Source organism: Papio anubis, chromosome 1 (genome assembly GCF_008728515.1).
Source record: "Papio anubis isolate 15944 chromosome 1, Panubis1.0, whole genome shotgun sequence".
Classification (NCBI taxonomy): domain Eukaryota; kingdom Metazoa; phylum Chordata; class Mammalia; order Primates; family Cercopithecidae; genus Papio; species Papio anubis.
The window spans coordinates 34345842-34361540 of NC_044976.1; the positions used below are offsets into that span (position 1 = coordinate 34345842).

Below are 15699 nucleotides of genomic sequence, written 5' to 3' on the forward strand. Positions count from 1 at the left end.
GAAAGAGGGAGGAAGGAAGGAAGGAGAAAGGAAGGAAGGAGAAAGAAAGGAAGGAAGGAGCAAGGAAGGAAGGAAGGGAGGGAGGGAGGGAGGGAGGAAGGGAAAGAAAGGGAAAGGAAAGAAAAGAAAGGGAAGGGAGGGAAGGGAAGGAAGGGAAGGAAGGGAAAGAAGGGAAGGAAGGGAAAGAAAGAAAAGAAAGAAATCACAGAACCTCAAGTGACAAGGTTCCCTCTGCTCCATGTCCTTTGAGGGAGGGCAGCCTTTGTGAGGAAGGGGACCTGGGCCTGGGATCCTGGCCTCTGTTTTGATTCTGCCGCTGGCTGCCATGTGACCTCAGGTGAGTTCCCCTCTGAGTCTCCATAACCCCATCCATGAGCTGGGCCAGCATTTGCCGCCTGGCTCTCCCTATGAGGCACTAACCCTCTGCCACCCCCACATGTGACCTCTTCCCCTTCAAGAGCCAGGAGGGCTGGGCGCGGTGGCTCAAGCCTGTAATCCTAGCACTTTGGGAGGCCAAGGCGGGTGGATCATGAGGTCAGGAGATCCAGACCATGGTGAAACCCCATCTCTACTAAAAATACAAAAAATTAGCCGGGCGTGGTGGCGGGCACCTGTAGTCCCAGCTACTCAGGAGGCTGAGGCAGGAGAATGGCGTGAACCTGGGAGGCAGAGCTTGCAGTAAGCTGACATCGCACCACTGCACTCCAGCCTGGGCGACAGAGCGAGACTCCATCTCAAAAAAAAAAAAGAGCCAGGAATCCCAGCCCATCCAGGCTGCATGGGGACAGTCAGCCTCCAATTCAGAACTTTCCAAGAATCTGAATGGGAGCAGGGCCAGTCCTCCCCAGTCCACTTCTAGGATCCAACCAGAAAGGCGGAATGGACACTGATCAGACAATCTAGGTGCTACGCCCCCATCACACATGTGACCTGGGACTATTCCTCACCCCTCTGCAGGCAAAACAACTCTGGAGATAAGTACAGCATTCCCATTTTAGAGATGTCAAACTGAGGCTCAGAGATGGGAAGTCCTAGGTCTGTCTGACTCCCAATGCGAGCTCCTCTCCACACAACACATGCTGCCTCACTCAAGATCTGCTGTCCACACTCCACCCACTCTGGAAATGCCCTCAGAACAAAGTGGGCCTGGAATTCTCTTTTTGGGAGCCAGACTTCCATGACTGGTACTTGGGCACATGTGTGTCCACATATGGCCTCACAAACCCACCCAGGCTTCAGGGCTACACTCAGTCCCCAGCTCCCAGTCATCTCAACTTATCAGACCTCAGGGCCAAACCCACATCTCCCGTGCACCTGCCTTCTCTGGGGACAGGCCACAGCCATCTAGTGCAAGGCTCCTGGCCCCACTGCCAACCGGCTTACTCCTTTCCATCTACTTCTTCCTCTCATCCCCATGGCAACCGCCCACTTCATCCCCTGTCACCTTTCCCCTTAAACTCTGCCCAGCCTCCTCCATGATCTCCCTTGCCTTGAAGATCCCCCCTTCATCCTTGTTCCCCAGAGCAGCCAGAGTGATCTCCAGACTGTATCATTTGCAGCTCACAGCCTTTCTCTGGACAGGGCCCTTAGAAATCTGACCTCAAAGTCATGAGTCCCTCCTGCTCCCCAGTGTGATCCAACAGTGCCCATTACTCACTGTCCCTGAGAGAACCTTGAAGCCTCCCCCTCCACACCTCTGCACGAACTGTGCCCTCAGCCGGGAACGCCCTCCCATTCACCCTTTCCATCCCCTGCACCTGTCAAAATTATCATCCTTGAAAGCCCTGGCCAGATCATCTCTTAGGTGCCACCTTCCCTGATCTGCACTTCAGCTTGCATGGTGCCCCTCCTCGGTACCTAGTAGGGCACCGTGGAACCACAGCCACACCCCATAGGAGAGGCCGCTGTGTCTCTCTCATTCCTTCGTCCCGACACTGTAAGTTCCTCCTGCCACGGATGGGATCAGCTCATCTGAGGCCCCACTTCCCTATAAGAGGCGTCCCATCCCTGCCACTGAGAGTTCTGGAGCGGGCTGGGGGGCCAGCAGGGCAAGGAAGCTGGGACTGTGCATCCTTTGTTCCAGCTCAGGCAGGAGCAGAGAAGGTAGTGGAGTACAGGGGCTCAGGCTGACAGCCCTGCTTAGTATCTTTCTCCTCCTTCTTGCTAACAGACACATTCACTTCCATATTTTCTTTCCCCTTCCTCTGAGCCAAAGAGCGGAAATTCTCATTTTCACTGCGGTAGACAAGTGAAACCGGAGAAAGAGACCCTGGTGAGCGTGTCTGGGTGTGAGCGTATATGTGTGTGTGTGCCGTCCTGTCTGAGTATGTCTGGCTGGGGCACATGGGGCCTGCCATGTGTCTGTAGGAGTTTGGGTGTGTGTGCACGCGTCTGCCTGTGTCTTGTGGTGGTGTATGTTTCAGTGGAGGAGTGTGTCCGCATGAATCTAATGAATGTTTGGGTCGGTGTGTGACATGCGTGGCTCTCAGAAGGGTGCAAGGCTGTGTGTGGCTAGGTGAATGTGTCTGTGGTTTCTCCTCACTATCCTCTGGGGTCATTGTGTGTCCAAGCGTTTGTAGGTGTTCACCAGTCCAGTGGGTAGCCAGTGAGGGCGCCTATGCCCTGACCGAGACCACCAACCACGGTGTCTCTCCAGAGATCAACAATTCCTGCCCTGAGGCCCCATCAGCTTGGGGCAGTAAAAAGATCAGTCGATCTTAGCTCAGTCCCCAGAGAGGGACCTCAGGCTGCCTGACCCTCCAGCCATCCAGCTCCATGGCCCCCAGACCTTTCAAATGCCCTGTACAGCTGCTGGGAAGTTGTCCTTGCTAAAGGGACTCTGCTAAGAGGAGTGGATGGGCCCCTGCTGCCAGCCTGAGCAAAAGGTGCTGACAGCAGACAGAAGGGATGACTTCTGGTTGCTCGGGCATCCCTAAGGAGGTCAGCCGCATGTCTGTGTCAGGAACCCAGCATGGCCTCACACAGGCACACACACGTGTGTGCACACATACAACCAGCAAAGTTTTCCCCATGGCAATGGCGTTCCTGGGCCCCTCTGGCTGAATAGCATTTCTCTACCTGGAGGATTTCTGGGGCTAGGGTGGCTCCAGACCCAGGGCAGAGACACTGGGAGGTTGTTCTGGGGCCCTGGGACCCCAGTTCCTCTTGGCCAGGCAGTGGCTCTCACCCCCTGCAAGTCTCAGTCTGGAGCTAGGGGGATGCTGAGCCCCTGACAGGGACATTCCTGGGAACCTGTCTCCAGTTTGGGGCGAGGGGACTGACAGGGCACCTAGAATAAGAGGAACTTGGGGGCTAAGGCGGAAAACCTTATAACTGGGAGGTCTCCAGCAAATCAGCAATGGCAGAGAGATGGGGGCAGGAGCGAGAGCGGGGAGGATGCTAAGGCCCCTCACTCCCTCCTCTCTCCTCCATCACCCTGCGATGGCAGCCTTGTTATCCCCACTTTACAGGTAGGACGGGAGACCGGGAGGTGGTGACACGCCCAGAGCCACCTCGTCGGGGAGGGGGGTTCCTCGCGGCACTGTCTGATGCTGGAACCCTCACTTCTGGGAGAGGAAGGGAGGAGGGGGCTTTCCTGGGATCCTGCCTGGGAGAGAACGGAGTGCAGGGAACGGGATGGGCTCCCCCATCCTAAGGCGACCCCCTGGCCCAAGTCCCCCACCGCGTCCCCATCCCAGAGTCCGAGGCGCCGGCCGTGCCGTCCTGCATGGTGCTGGGGGAAGCCCAGCCCAGGTCCTGCCCTCGGATTCCCCCAACCCGAGCCCCAGTGCCCGCCTCCCCGCCTTTACCTGCGGGCGCGTCCGCCGGGCGCCGCTCCCGGCCCTCGAGGGCGGCCCGGGCGGCGCGGGCTCCGCACAGGGGCGTCCGCGGCTGGGCGGGCGGCGTCGGGGTCCGGGGTCCGGGGTCCGCGCCGGCGGGGTTCCGCGTCGCTCTGCCGGCCGCCCCTCGCGGCTGCCGGAGTGGGCGGGCAGCGGGAGGGGCGCGTCGGGGCGGGGCCTCCGCCCTCTTCTTTCCACAGCCACGGCCAAGGCCCGCGCCCCGCCCGGCCCAGCGCGGCCTCGGACGGCTGCCTCCCTCCCCGACACCCACGCAGAGCCCCCGCCACACACGCGCTCCTGGACGGCCCGCCCCCACCCCTCCCTGTCCACCCGACCCGCGGCTCGGCCACCAGGGAGTCCGCGCAGCCCCTGCCCTCGAGAGGCCACCCGCCTGGCTGGATGGACGCAGCTGCTGAGAAGGACGGCCAGGCGCGGTCCTGCAGGGAAGGGGCAGCTCGGGCTGGCGGCCCCCCACTAAGGAGTCCCCAGAAGGCTGCCTGCAGACGTGACCTCGGTAGGCTGAGCCCGGAGGACTCACAGGGGCCAGTCGTGGTCCGCACATTCAGGCTTTAGGGCATTGAACCGGGGTCACAGAGGCAGGCGGAGCAGGCTGAGGCTGGCCAGACCTAGTCCCCGGGAAATGGGGAGTCACGGAAGGCTCTGGAGCGGGGCAGTCATGTGGTCAGATTTGTGTTTTGGAAAGAGCCGCCCAAAGCTGTGTGGAGGAAGATAGAGGCAGGACACCGAGGAGGCTGCGGGAATACCCTGGCATGGTCCCATGAGGTGGACAGTGAGGGGGAAGGGAAGGGAGGTCCCAGTGTGAGGGGAGTGAGCAGGTGAATTAGGCAGAGTTTGGGCGAGGGGCCTAGGAAGAGGCAGTGTCAAGGACAGTGCGCAGGCTTTGGGCTAGGCCTGGGGGCGGTGGGGTCTAGCAGAAGGAGGAGGGCGGATGCAATGAGTTGGATGAGCCTGTGGGACTTCCACGGATCCAGAAGGGAGGTGAGAGTTCTGGGAGAGCGAGGAGGAGTCCACAGTTTGCAGATGGCGACTGATGCCATAGAGTAAGGAGCGGGCCCAGGGAGGCGGGCAGGGCACGGCCAGGACACTCATCAGCATTCACGGGGCTGCAGAGGAAGAGGGGTCGGCAAAGGAGACTGAGAAGGTGGCAGGGACCGGGAGAGCAGTGGCCCAGCAGGCAAAGGCAGAGTGCTTCTAGAAGTCCAGGGAGGCTCGCAGGATGGGCTGTCACAGAAGGACATCCTTAGGGACAGCAATTAAGGGTTGGAGGTTGAGGTGGGGGTAGGGGCAGTAGCCAGGCAGCAGGGGAGGAAGGGGGAGGCAGCAAGGGCAGGGGGAAGGGGAGATGAGGTCAGGAGAGGACTCTGGGGTGTGGGTGTGTGTGTGCGTGTTTGTGTGCGTGTATGCATGTAGGTTGGTGTGGGCGTGGGTGTGTGCGCATGTAGGTGGGTGTGTACATGTGTGTATGTGTGTGTGCATGTAGGTGGGTGTGGGCATAAGTGGAAGTATGTGTGCTTGGGGGTGTGTGTAAGTGCGTGCCTGTGTTGTGCACACGTGCATGTAGGTGGTTGTGGGCATATGTGGAGGTATGTATGCTTGGGTGTGTGTGTGTGCATGGGTATGGGGGAGTTTGCATGCGTGTGGGTGTGTGGAGGTGTGGGGGATGTATTCCTGTGTGTGCATGTGGGGAGGTATGTGTGCATGGGGGGGTTTGGGGGTGGCTGTGTGGGGTTGGGAGTGTGGGTGGCTATATGTGGGTGTGTGGATGTGGCTATGTGGCTTTGTGTGGGTGTGTGTGGCTGTGGGGAGGTGTGTGTGGCTATGTGGGTGTATGTACATGTGACTTTGTGTGTGTGACTGTGGGGTGGGGGGTGTGTGGCTGTGTGAGTGGGAGTGTGTGTATGTGTGCGGCTGTGTGTGACTGTGTGGTGGGTGTGTGGGTGTGGCTGTGGGTGTGGATGTGCATGTGGCTGTGTGTGGGAGGTGGGAGTGTGTGTGTGTGGCGGTTGGTGTGGGTGTGTGTGGTTGCGTGGGTGTGGGTGTGGGTGGGTGTGTGTGTAGGGGGATGTGGGTGGCTGTGTGTGTGGGTGTGTGAGTGTGGCTGTATGTGTGTGTGTTTTCTAAGCAGGAAAGAGCAGAGCCTACACCAGGTCCAGGAAAGGAGCAGGGAGGGCCCCAGGCTGTCCCGGGTCAGGGCCCACCCCCCTCAACCTTCCCCCTCCTGCTGCCTGCCCTCTGAGGGCCTCCCACTTTTCTGTCCCCCTGCCAAGGTACACAGCAGCCCCGCCACTCCACAACGGGGCCTCTCACCCTCACCTACCGTCAGAGCCTGGCCTACTCCATCCCACCCGTCAGAATTGGGGGTAATTGCTAGGGGTCTTTGGGTGTGGCCTCCTGGCCTGAACTACAGGGGACCCAGACTAGGGCGCTGCCCAGAGAAGGGAGGGGTCCTGGCTGGCAGGGTGCCAAGGAGGACACCGACTGAGGGGGGATTACTGAAGCCTGACCCCGAAGCCGGTGTGGAAACTGGACCCTGCATGGGGGTCTGATGGGGGTTGAGTGTGCCTGGGGATAGACTTGGGAAGGGGTGGGAGCTAGGCAGCAGGGACTAAAGGTTGACAGCAAAGACCCTGGAGTTAGACTGCCTGGGTTCAAATCCAAGTGCCACCACCCAGCAGCCACATGCCACTGGGCAAACAACCCCTGGTGCCTCAGTTTCTCCATCTGGGAAGCTCTCATAGGCATGTTGTGAAGATGACAGTCAATCCATGCAGAGCACTTTACTCTGAGTGTGAGCTGTTCAGAGAGAAGGGAGGGAGGGCTGCATGAAGTGGGGCCTGGTGACACAAGTGGGCAAGGGAGAGACACGCTGTGTGGGGAAGGGGCTCCCACGGGCTTCACACCCACACTCGGACACAAATTCAGCTGGTCTCCCACTCAGATCCCACCCCTGGGTCTCCTGACTCACTCCTTATACTTTTCCTGGGGTCCTCAGGCCTGATTCTATGAGGTACACACCTGTCCCAGTCCCCTCCCTTTCCCCCCAACCCCTGCCCCACCTGCCCCTGCCCAGTGCCTTGCAGGGAGGGAGGGCTGCAGCTCCTTCTCCTTTCAACCAGCCCTGGACGCCAAGTCTGGGCCCTGTCTCGTGGCCAGATCCTGTGGCCCTGGTGTTCACTGGCCATCAGGGGCCTCCCCAACCCCGAGAGGTGCCTCAGCTCCCCATCCCCCAGTAGAGGCTGACAGCTGTGCCATGACCTTGTGGCCGCTGTCTCCTTATCCACCAGCTATTTGCTCAGAGGTCGTGGACTCTCACACCAAGGCTCATCTCTTGACTAGACAAGGCCAAACTCCCAGCCAGACTCCTCACCCGCCCCTACCAGGGGCTTCCACCTTGGCCTGTCTCTGGTGGTGTCTGGATATCAGTGGGTCAGCTCTGCCTGTGATCACCTGCTGTGTGGCCTTGGGCAAGTTGCTACCCCTCTCTGGGCTTCAGTTCCCTCAGCCACAACAATCAGAAGCTGGCCAGCAAGGCTTCAAGGACTGCTCTAGGCCTGGGCAGGGGTATCAAATGGGGTGGGTGGTTAAACTGAACCAGACGCAACATGTAACTTGCTTAGCACGGCCCCTGGCAGAGTCAGCTCTGGCACCAGCCTGGTGGTTCAGACAGTGGGCTGAGGAGTCCAGCAGACCTGGGTTTGGATCCCAGTGCTGCCTGTCTGTAGCTGTGGGCAAGTGACCTCATTTCTCTAAAACCTCAAATTCCTCCTTTATGAAAGGGAGATAACAGCCCCTGATGACGAACAGCAAACACTCAGGGCTCTTGCCCCATGCCAGGCACTGTTCTGAGCGCTTTATGTGGATTAACTCATTTAATCCTTACAACAGCTCTTTGAGGTTGGTCTCTTTATTGTCCCCACTTTGTAGATGGGAAAACTGAGGCACAGAGGGCTTAACTCACTCACTCATGGCCACACAGCTGGGAAGAGAGAGCTGGGATGTGGCTCCAGGCAAGCTGGCTCATCATCTTCCACTTTACCATTGTGCTATCCCGTCTCTTAGAAGAGATAGTGAGCTCCGCCTGTAATCCTAGCACTTTGGGAGGCCTAGGCAGGCAGATCACAAGGTCGAGAGATCAAGACTATCCTGGCCAATATAGTGAAACCCCGACTCTACTAAAAATACAAAAATTAGCCGGGAGTGGTGGCAGGTGCCTGTAGTCCCAGCTACTCAGGAGGCTGAGACAGGAGAATTGCTTGAACCTGGGAGGCAGAGGCTGCAGTGAGCTGAGATCGTGCCACTGCACTCCAGACGGGCAACAGAGCAAGACTCCATCTAAAAAAAAAAAAGAGAGAGAGATAATGAGCTCTCTCCACCAGGTGAGGATACAAGAAGACACACATCTATAAACCATGAAGGGGCTTTCGTCAAAAACCTGACCATGCTGGCACACCGATCTCAGACTTTCAGGCTCTAGAATGATGAGAAATAAATGTTTAAACCAAAAGAGAGAGAGAGAGAATAATAAAGGGCTTAATACAAGCCTGGCACATAGTAATGAGTCAATAATAGTTGGGCATTTAATAATAATAAATGCAGTCACAGAACTTTGGGAGGCTGGAGCGGGAGGATCACTGGAGCCCAGGAATTTGAGACTGCCCTGGGCAACATAGTGAGACCCTGTCTCTCAATAAATAAATTAGCTGGGCTGGCCAGACGCAGTGGCTTACGCCTGTAATCCCAGCACTTTGGGAGGCCAAGGCGGGCAGATCACCTGAGGTTAGGAGTTTGAGACCAGCCTGACCAATACGGAGAAACCTCATCTCTACTAAAATACAAAATTAGCCAGGCGTGGTGGCACACGCCTGTAATCCCAGCTACTCAGGAGGCTGAGGCAGGAGAATCACTTAAACCTCGAAGGCAGAGGCTGAGGTGAGCAGAGGTTGCGCCACTGCACTCCAGCCTGGGCAGCAAGAGTGAAATTGTGTCTCAAATAAATAAATAAACAAGCAGGATGTGGTGGCACACATCTGGAATCCCAGCTACTCAGGAGGCTGAGGTGGGAGAATTGCTTGAGCCCAGGAATTTGAGGCTACAGTGACCTTTGATCATGTCACTGAACTCCAGACAGGGTAATAAAGTGAGACCCTGTCTCTAATAATAATAATAATAATGATGTTAGTAATCCAGCCAGGTGCGGTGGCTCACACCTGTAATCCCAGCGCTTTGGGAAGCCAAAGTGGGTAGATTGCTTGAGGTAAGAAGTGTGAGATCAGCCTGGCCAACATGGTGAAACCCTGTCTCTACTAAAAATACAGAAATTAGCTGGGCGTGGTTGTGGGCGCCTGTAATCCCAGCTACTCGGGAGGCTGAGGCAGGAAAATCGCTTGAACCGGGGAGGCAGAGGTTGCAGTGACCTGAGTTAGCGCCATTGCACTCCAGCCTCGGTGACACAGCGAAACTTCGTCTCCAATAATAATAATAATAATAATAATAATAATAATAATAATGTTAGTTATCCTGATTACTATTACCTTATTTTCCTTTTCCTTCTAAATTTCTATTGATCTGCCAATAAGAAAACCCTCTGAGCCCCAACCGCCCCAGGTTGGAGCCTGGGAGGTCCTGGATGGGACCCTCCTTTGGCCCTCCTTTCTGTCTGTCTGGCAACCTGAAGGGAGGAGTGTGTGCACAGATGTGTGGCCCAGGATGTGCAGATAGTCTGGGGAAGAGGTGTGGTGCTCTGTATTCCTATTCCACCAAGGCCGGCCCTTCACTCCCCACATCTGCTGGAGGGCTGAACTCGTGCTTCTAAGATTCCTGGGAAGTCCTTCCCTCTGTCTAGCTCTCCTTCCTTCTTTTGAGTTGCCAACAGCCTCTCCTCCCAGGCAGGGTTGATGGAGACCCCTCCTGCAGCCCCCACCATTCTCCCTACTTCCACCCCAGGGGATCTCTTGGCCTCATCCTCAAAAATCCCAGCAATGCAGTGGAAATTAAAGTTACCTTAAATATTCTAATCTTATAACAATTTTGCTTCAATCAACATCTAAATGTGACCACATGTGTCTAGACCACCCAGCGGCCTGGTTGGTGTGGGGGAACAGAAGACAGAGGGCTGCTCTCAGACATGGGCCTGGCTCTGGGGGGCTTCCTGGGGAGAGGTCTGCTGGTCTTTGGGTCCTTCCCTCGGCTTTCTCCAGGCCTTCCCACACTGAGCTATCCTTCCCCTCTTCGCCTTCCCTCAGATAGCCCAGGGAGCCCCAGGCCTTATACTCTCTCCCTAACAACTTGGCTGGGGGAGGCTGGGGGGCAGAGGGGCTCCATAGGCAAGCGGAGGTCAGAGGTGGTTTCATGGGAGTCACACAGGGCTCCTCACTCCCGAGGGCCTGACTTAACGCTCTCCTGGGTTGTCTTGGAGTTCATAATAATTTCTGAACTAAGGGCTTCATGTTCATTTTGTGCTGAGCCCCATAAAGTATATCCTGGTGGAGGGCTCCCCTGCACTCACACCTCTCTCTCTCTGTGATCTCCCCACTCTATACTCACAGTCCATACCCAGTCAAGGCTGGGTTCAGTGGCTCACATCTGTAATCCCAGCACTTGGGGAAGCGAAGGTGGAAGGATTGCTTGAGTCCAGGAGTTTGAGACCAGCCTGGGCAACAAAGTGAGACTGTCTCTACAAAACATTAGTCCCAGCTAGGGGGCAGGAGGACCACTTGAGCCTGGAAGAGTGAGGCTGCGATGAGCTGGGATCACACCACTGCCCTCCAGCCTGGGTAGCAGAGCGAGACTCTGTCTCTAAAAAAATAATAAAATAAAAATTAAAAACATGTATTTATTTATTTTTGAGACGGAGTTTCACTCTTGTCACCCAGGCCAGAGTGCAATGGCGCGATCGCAGCTCACTGCAACCTCTGCCTCCCAGGTTCAAGTGATTCTCCTGCCTCAGCCTCCCGAGTAACTGGGATTACAGGTGCATCCATGATTACAGGTTGCACCATCCCAGGTGCAACCATGCCCAGCAAATTTTTGTATTTTTAGTAGAGACAGGGTTACGCCACATTGGCCCAGATGGTCTCAAACTCCTGACCTCAGGTGATCCACCCGCCTTGCCCTCCCAAAGTGCTGGGATTACAGGCATGAGCCACCGCACCCAGCCAATAAACATTTATTGAGCACCTACTTTGTGCTGACAAGCTGTGCTAGATGCTTGGGGCTACAGTGGGGAACAACGTAGACATGCCCTGATTTCACAAACTTACCCTCCTCACACATTCAGACATTCACATATCCATCCATGCAGTGGTTTTGCAAGATGTTCCCCAATAACAATCAAGCTCGTCATAACTGCCAGTTAGGGAATACTCAGCATAGGCCATGACATTTATATATATCATCTTGTGTCATCCTTAAAACAGCCAGCAAGGGAGGCATGATAAGTCCCATTTTCCAGATGAAAAAAACTGAGGCTCAAAGGTCAAATCATTTGTCCAGTGTCACATGGCTAATAACTAGCAGAGCCAGGACTTATCCTATTTCCTCATTTTCAATCTCTCTCCCTGACCCCACATTGCATTCAGCTGCTTCCCCATGGGCAGAAGCTCCCGGCAGGTTGGGCTAAAGTCTAGGTCAGCTCCACATCCCCAGCCCCTAACACAGAGCTACATTTTTGTTAAATGAAAGAATTCAGGCCGGCTGAGGTGGCTCACGCCTGTAATCCCAGCACTTTGGGAGGCTGAGGAGGGTGGATCACGAGGTCAGGAGTTCCAGCCAGCCACAGCCAAGATGGTGAAACCCCGTCTCTACTAGAAATACAAAATTAGCCAGGTGCCTGGCCAAGATGGAGTGAAACCTGTCTCTACTAAAAATACAAAACTTAGCCGGGCATGGTGGCAGGCGCCTGTACAGCTACTTGGGGGGCCTGAGGCAGAGAATTGCTTGAACCCAGGAGGCGGAGGTTGCAGTGAGCTGAGATCACACCACTGCACTCCAGCCTGAGTAAGAGTGAGACTCTGTCTTTAAAAAAAAAAAAAAAAGGCGGTGTGATTGGCTCAAACCTGTAATCCCAGCACTTTGGGAGAGGCAGTAGTGGATCCACGAGGAATCAGGGAATCCAGAACCTCCTGGCTAACATGTGGTGAAACCAGATCTCTACTAAAAATAAAAACTAGCGAGGTGAGTGGTGAGCCTGTAGTCAGCTACTTGGGAGGCTGAGAGGCGGGGAGAATAAGCGTGAACCCGGGAGGCGGAGCTTGCAGTGAGCCGAGATCACGCCACTGCACTCCAGCCTGGGAGCACAGCGAGACTCCGTCTCAAAAAAAAAATAAAAAAAAAATAAAAAAAATAAAAAAAGGAAAAAGAAAAAGAAAGAAAAGAAAAGAAAAGGAAGAATTTGGCCAGGCACGGTGGCTCATGCCTGTAATCCCAGCACTTTGGGAGGCCAAGGCGGGCGGATCACTTGAGGTCAGGAGTTCAAGACTAGCCTGGTCAACATTGTGAAACCCCATCTCTAAAAAAAAAAATACAAAAATTGGCCGGGCGCGGTGGCTCAAGCCTGTAATCCTAGCACTTTGGGAGGCCGAGACGGGCGGATCACGAGGTCAGGAGATCGAGACCATCCTGGCTAACACGGTGAAACCCCGTCTCTACTAAGAAATACAAAAACTAGCCGGGTGAGGTGGCGGGCGCCTGTAGTCCCAGCTACTCGGGAGGCTGAGGCCGGAGAATGGCGTGAACCCGGGAGGCGGAGCTTGCAGTGAGCTGAGATCCGGCCACTGCACTCCAGCCTGGGCTACAGAGCGAGACTCCGTCTCAAAAAAAAAAAAAAAATACAAAAATTGAGGTGGGGCATGGTGGCTCATGCCTGTAATCCCAGCACTTTAGGAGGCGTAGGCAAGCGAATCACAAGGTCAGGAGTTCGAGACCTGGCCTGGCCAATATGGTGAAACCCCCATCTACACTAAAAATACAAAAATTAGCCAGGCATGGTGCCACACGCCTGTAGTCTCAGCTACTCAGGAGGCTGACACAGAAGAATCGCTTGAACCCGGGAGGCGGAGTTTGCAGTGAGCCGAGATCATGCCACAGCACTCCAACCTGGGCAACAGAGCAAGACTCTGTTTCAAAAAACAAAAAACAAAAAAAATTACCTTGGTGTGGTGGCATATGCCTGTAGTCCCACCTACTCAGGAAGCTGAGGTAGGAGAATTGCTTGGACCTGGGAGGCAGAGGTTGCAGTGAGTTGAGATTGTGGCACTGCAGCACTTCAGCAGCATGGGTGACAGAGCCAGACTCTGTCTCAAAAAAAAAAAAAAAAAAAGGATTTCACACCAGACACAGTGCCCAAGGAACACCAGGAAACAGACACTGAAACCCAAAAACATAAATACATAACATGTAATGTACTGGATAAGAGCTTTGTGTTCAAGTCCTGATTATCTGGGTTCAAGTGCTGAATCCACCGTATACTAGCTATGCTCCTCAGTCTCCTCATCTGCAGATAGTGGTAGGGCTGTGGTGAATGCTAAATGAGAAATACATGTGAAGTACTGGCCTATCACCTGACTAGCGCTGGCACATGGCCACTCTGCAATAAAGATTAGCTATTGCTATGACTAACATTCATCCACACTCACTGGCAAATGTCCTCCCGCCCATGCGCACCACCCTCCCAATCCCTCCTCTAGCCTAGCTCAGTCATAGATGCCCTCATGATTGACAGTCCAGGCTCCCAGAGCCAAGAGGAAAGAGCAGCTGCTTCTCTGCATCCCCTGGGCTGTACCTGGGCCAGCCCATGTGAGCTCCTCACCAGCTCTGGGTTCCATCAGAGATGGCTTCCTGGAGGAGGCCTGGACCCAACGTGGGTGAGGGAGCCAGGGTGAAGCAGGAGAGTGCTACTCTGTGTCCTGGCTCCCTCCATTGTTCTTCACAACACCCTCTCCCCCAGCCTCTGCTGCAGCAGCCTCCCTCCACCCCCTTCCCCCTTCCCACAGTAGAAATTTTCCTCTCTCCTCCTGCCAGAGTGTAAATTGCCCCCAGGAATGCACTGAGTCCCACTGCTCCCCTGGCAGTGGCCGGCGGCTGTCCTGGGGTCAGGCCTGGCCCTACATCAAAGGCTGGGGATCAGTAACAGCAGCTCCTTGCCTGCCACCACCCTCCCCTCCTCTTTCCTACCCTCCCACCGGCCCTTTGGCTTCCAAAACACAGCACATGGTAGCACTTAAGCTCTGGGAGGACATTTTTCCTGCACCCCCACCCCCTACTAGCCACAATGAACTACTTGTTAGGAGACTATTTTAATTTTACTGAATGCAATTTCTGCTCCTGAGGCTTCTGTTGCCACCCGCTTCTTGGCCTTGGATGCCCAGTACAAACGTAGGGGAGGCCAACCCTCCAGGAGAAGATGAAACCTGAATGTGGAAATTTCACTGGTGTTGGAGGTCTGGGGCAGGAATGGGACAGTGTTACATCAGGGGAATGGGGCTGGTGCTCTGGCCTCCACTCAGGAAGTAAGGGGGGTTGATTAGGGGAGGGCTCAGAGCTAGCTTGTACAACTCAGGAGGCCAGCATGAGAGTTTGAAGTATGTATGTGACCAGACATCCTTGGCCAATGCTCTCTTCCAATGCCCTGGCTCCAGTAGGCAGGCGCTTAGCCTGGCAGCTATATGTGAGCTTTGCTTTCAGGTCCTGTAGGGCTGATTGGAGTGGGAGCACTTCCAGTCTCCGGTCAGCCTCTAAGATTTGCTCCATCAGGTGCATCTTCTAGCAAATTCTGAAAACCAGGGGTCCAATGGTCACTTTCTGGGACAGTACAGTGGTGGTTTGGAGACCCCTGGTGGCCAAAGGCTGAAGACCGAGACCTTTCCTTAGAGCTCCACCCAGCCAGCCCCAGGCCCGAAGGCCACCAGCATCAACCACCCAGCTCCAGAACTCCCCCAAAATCCTCATCAGTCAGCCTCTCCCATATAGCCAGGCTCACCTGCCCCATCTTGCTGGGAGGGAATGGCCTAGCCTAGGGGGCTGTCTCAGCCTCATAGTCATAGTAAGAGAGGGATGTGTAATCTACAACCAATCAACGACATGGGTGGGGACCAGGAAGTTAGTTTGCTGGGGATTGCATGCTCCAAATACTTCTGCAGTCTCCAGCTCTTTCCTTCCCTCAGCCCCAGTCGTGGGGCTGTAACTGGGAAAAGTCACTAAGGGAGCTTTGTTTCCACAGCTCCCTAATCCTGTAATGTTGCCCAAGTTTAACGTTGGGAAAGGAAATATCTAAAACCTCACAGCATACAAACCGCTGCTCAAAAGTAGGCTGTGGTACCCAGAGGAGAGGAAGGGCGAGGGTCCCCCTGGAGAAGGGAAAGGGCGGTGCGGCTGACTTTTTTTGGCAGGGTCCAGACACTACATAAAGCTTTCCACATCTGGGCCCCAACATTCATTCCCTTAATCTCTTTCATTCATTCAGACTCCATTGTGACCGGACTGAGACCCACACCGAGTGCTGACACAGTTGACCAAAATTGAGTCACTGCCCTGGGACCCCAAATTATAATATGGAGGGGGACATAAAGAGGCTCAGAGGATGTCCCTATATTTGGAGACATGAAACTGACCATCCCTCCTTGGTGGCCTAATCCAGCTAGAGCAGGTAAGTCCTGTGCAAACTGCCCCTCTCAGTGGTTCTGAAAACCCTGGTCCTTCCCTTGCACAACCAAACCACATCTCAAGCACAATGCATCAAAAACTGGCTCCCCCCATCTCAGGCCTGCACACAGACTTCAGGCAAGGCCTGGGACCCCATTTCCTTCCAACAACCTGAGTGTCTAAACCTCAGGGCCTTAGGCTA

The 15699-nt window shown here is 55.1% G+C and overlaps 1 protein-coding gene across 1 annotated transcript in view; it reads right to left on the bottom strand.

Annotated features, from left to right (window-relative positions):
* Window positions 1–3976, bottom strand: part of COL8A2 (collagen type VIII alpha 2 chain) — a 32706-nt gene extending 28730 nt beyond the window's left edge. Inside the window, exon 1 of the mRNA XM_009204785.4 lies at window positions 3810–3976. The gene's annotated coding sequence lies outside the window, so the exon portion shown is untranslated. The remainder of the gene's footprint in view (window positions 1–3809) is intronic.
* Window positions 3977–15699: the final 11723 nt, after the last annotated feature.